Source organism: Pan paniscus, chromosome 10 (assembly GCF_029289425.2).
Source record: "Pan paniscus chromosome 10, NHGRI_mPanPan1-v2.0_pri, whole genome shotgun sequence".
Classification (NCBI taxonomy): domain Eukaryota; kingdom Metazoa; phylum Chordata; class Mammalia; order Primates; family Hominidae; genus Pan; species Pan paniscus.
Genome location: NC_073259.2, coordinates 15,397,063 through 15,400,813, shown reverse-complemented (window position 1 = coordinate 15,400,813; position 3,751 = coordinate 15,397,063).

Below are 3,751 nucleotides of genomic sequence, written 5' to 3'. Positions count from 1 at the left end.
ACAAAAGCCCTGTGTCTCTGGAGGATATAGAGTATGCTCTTTGTTGGAGGCAAGGACCTGTCCTCCTTTACCCTCTAAAAATCAGAGGGAGCAAGCTAGAATCTTACTCCTCTGAAAGAGAAAAGGTCCCTATTCCTAGACAGCCCATCAACACGTGGGATCCCCTAGACCATCTTCCTCCACTCAATACCCCCAATTCTCCCCCTCAGGCAGCTGTTGCCACCTCAGACCCCACTCCAAATCCCTCCCCTGCTCACATTGTTCCCCACCCCTTACAACCCCAATTCTTGGGAATTATCATCCCATGAGCCAGCTCCTTACCAGCCTAAATACTCTTCTCTAAAAGGACTCCAACATGAGGTAGAGCAATGTAAAAAGGATATTCAAAACTTCCCTTTATCTCCTATCCCTGGGGAATCAGCTCTGACTCTCTGCCCCTTAAAAGAGGTGCTGCAGGGAGGGGGTGCCATCAGCTTCGTAAATGCTCCTCTAACCAGTTCAGAAGTTCCAGGCTTTAAAAAAGAACTCAAGCCACTGTGAGATGACCCTCATCGAGTGGCAGATCAGGTCGGTGATCAATTTCTAGGACCCCAGTTATATACTTGGGCTGAGTTAATGTCCATCCTGGGCATCCTGTTTTCAGGGGAAGAAAGGGGCATGATCCTTAGGGCCACTATGGTAGTTTGAGAACATGAACACCCCCCAGTCAAAACGTTTCTACAGCAGACGAGAAATTCCCTGCCCAAGATCCCTGGTGGGACAATAACAACATAGCTCACTGGAAAAACCTGCAAGACCTGAGGGAGATGATGATAAAAAGAACTCAAGAATAAGTACCCTGGACTCAGACTCTGTTTCAGGCACTCAGCACACAACAGGGGAAGGATGAAGAGCCTATAGAATTCTTAAACAGATTAAAGGAGCAAATGAAAAAATAAGCAGGCCTAGATTTATAAGATCCCCTAGGACAAGGAATGTTAAAGCTTCATTTTTTTACTAATAGTTGGGCAGACATTTCCAAGAAATTACAAAAGATAGAGGATTGGAAAGATCATCCTCTAAGTGAATTTCTCAGAGAAACTCAAAAGGTATATGTGAGAAGATACGAAGAAAAGCAAAAAGTGAAAGCAAAATTCATGCTATCCACCTATCAACAGGGGGCTCCAAATCAATACATTTCTAAACAAAGCCCCCAGGGGGCCAAAATCTATAAATGACCCAAACCTCCATTTAGAGGCTCCAAGCCCCCTACTAAAGGATCCGGGACCTCATTTGCTAGACCCTATAAAGAACACAGGGGGGCCAAGCCAAAAGAATCCCAAAACAGAGAAAAGACAGAATAGATGTTTTAAATGTGGAAGAACAGGGCTAAGAGGGAATGTCCCGAATGGGAAAAATAAAAAGAAGTCCTTCCACTCATGACTTTTGAGGAAGAATAGGGGGGGCCAGGGGCTCTGTCTCTTTTATCTCAAGTCCCACCAAGAGCCCTTGATAAACTTAGAGGTGGGACCCAAATATGAACTCATAACGTTTTTAGTAGATTCAGGAGCAGCCCGCTCCTCTGTTTGTTTCCCTCCATCTGATATCACCTGCTCCTCAGAACTTTCTGTCTCAGGGGTAAAGGGAGAAGGATTTAAAGCTAAAATCTTAGAAGAAACAGAAGTCAGTATAAAAACCGATCAACTCATATAAAGCTTCTATTAATCCTGGAAGCAGAAATTAACCTGTTAGGAAGGGACTTAATGCTAGAACTAAGCATCAGCTTACATGTTGGCCCAGAGGGATTCCTCACCTCACTAAACCTACTTACCAGTGTGGGTGAAAGACACATCCATCCTGATGTCTGGTCAAGAGAAGAAAATCAAGGAAGACCTCAAGTCCTTCCAAAACACATAAAGCTGAAAACTGCTGGGGAAGTAGTAAGAAGAAAACAATATCCCATTCCCCTAGAAGGCAGAATAGGCTTGAGGCCCGTAATTTAAAGCATCATTCAAGACGGGCTTCTTGAACCCTGCATGTCCCCTTTTAACACCCCAATACTGCCTGTAAAGAAATCAGACAGGTCATACCGACTAGCACAAGACCTCAGAGCTGTCAACCAATTAGTCCAGATGACTTATCCTGTTGTCCCTAACCCTTACACCATCCTCAGCAAAATCCCACGTGACCATCAATGGTTTACAGTAATACACTTAAAAGATACCTTTTGGGCCTGTCCTTTGGCTGAGGACAGTCGGGACATATTTGCTTTCGAATGGGAAGATCCTTATTCTGGACAGAAACAACAGTACTGATGGATAGTTTTGCCCCAAGGGTTCACAGATTCCCCTAGTCTTTTTAGCCAAATTTAGAACAGGTTTCAGAATAAATTCATACCCCAAAACACATATGTCTGCTCCAATATGTGGATGATCTTCTCATATCTGGTGAAAATGTAGAGAAAGTAGCTGCCTTCTCTACACACCTTCTTAACCATTTACAAGGGGAAGGACTATGAGTTTCAAAAGGAAAACTCAAGTTTGTAGAACCTGAAGTTATATATTTAGGGCACTTAATAAGTAAAGGCAAATGAAGGATGGGACCCGAACAAGTAGAAGGAATCAGATCCTTACCTTTGCCTCAAACTAAGCAGAAGCTCCAAAAATGTTTAGGATTAGTTGGATATTGCTGCTTATGGATTCATTCATATGCTCTAAAAACTAAACTTTTATACCAAAAATTTACCCAGTGGAAACCTGACCATCTTCTGTGAACTTCTGAAGAAATTCATCAAATTGAAGAATTAAAACATATGCTTATAACTGCCCCTGTTCTAGCCTTACCCTCCCTAGAAAAACCATTCCACCTTTTTGTTAACATGAATAATGGGGTGGCTTTAGGGGTACTTACCCAGGAACACGGAAGCCACAGGCAGCCTGTAGCCTTCCTGTCAAAGGTTTTAAACCTAGTACAAGTGGGTGGCCTGAATGCATTCAGTCTATCACAGCAACCACATTACTGACTGAAGAAAGCAGGAAGTTAACCTTTGGGGGAAAATTAGTGGTAAGCTTACCCCATCAAGTTAGAACTATCTTAAACCAAAAGGCAGGGAGGTGACTCACTGACTCAAGCATCTTAAAATGCGAAGCTATTCTAATAGAAAGAAATGATTTAACACTAACCACTGATAACTCACTCAACCCAGCAGGTTTCTTAACAGGGTATCCAAACCTAAAAAGAGAACACATATGTTTAGATTTAATGAACTACCACACAAAAGTCAGACCAGATTTAGAAGACACACCTTTCAAAACTGGGTGGTATTTGTTTATAGATGGCTCCTCCCAGGTAATTGAGGGAAAAAGACATAATGGGTATTCAATAATAGATGGAGAAGCTTTAGTAGAAATAGGGTCAGGAAGATTGGCTAATAATTGGTCTGCCCAAACTTGTGAACTGCTTGCATTAAGCCAGGCTTTAAAATGCTTGCAAAACCAGGAAGGGACCATTTATACTGATTCTAAGTACTCCTTTGAGGTAGCTCATACCTTCGGGAAGATTTGGACTGAACGAGGTCTTATTAACAATAAAGGCCAAGATCTCATCCACAAAGAGTTAATCACCCAAGTACTAAATACTCTCCAGTTACCCAAAGAGATAGCTATTGTCCATGTTCCAGGACAGCAAAAAGGCTTTTCCTTTGAAAGTCAGAAAAATAACCTTGGAGATCAGGTAGCCAAACAGGCTGCTATTTCCTCTGAAGCGCTTGTTT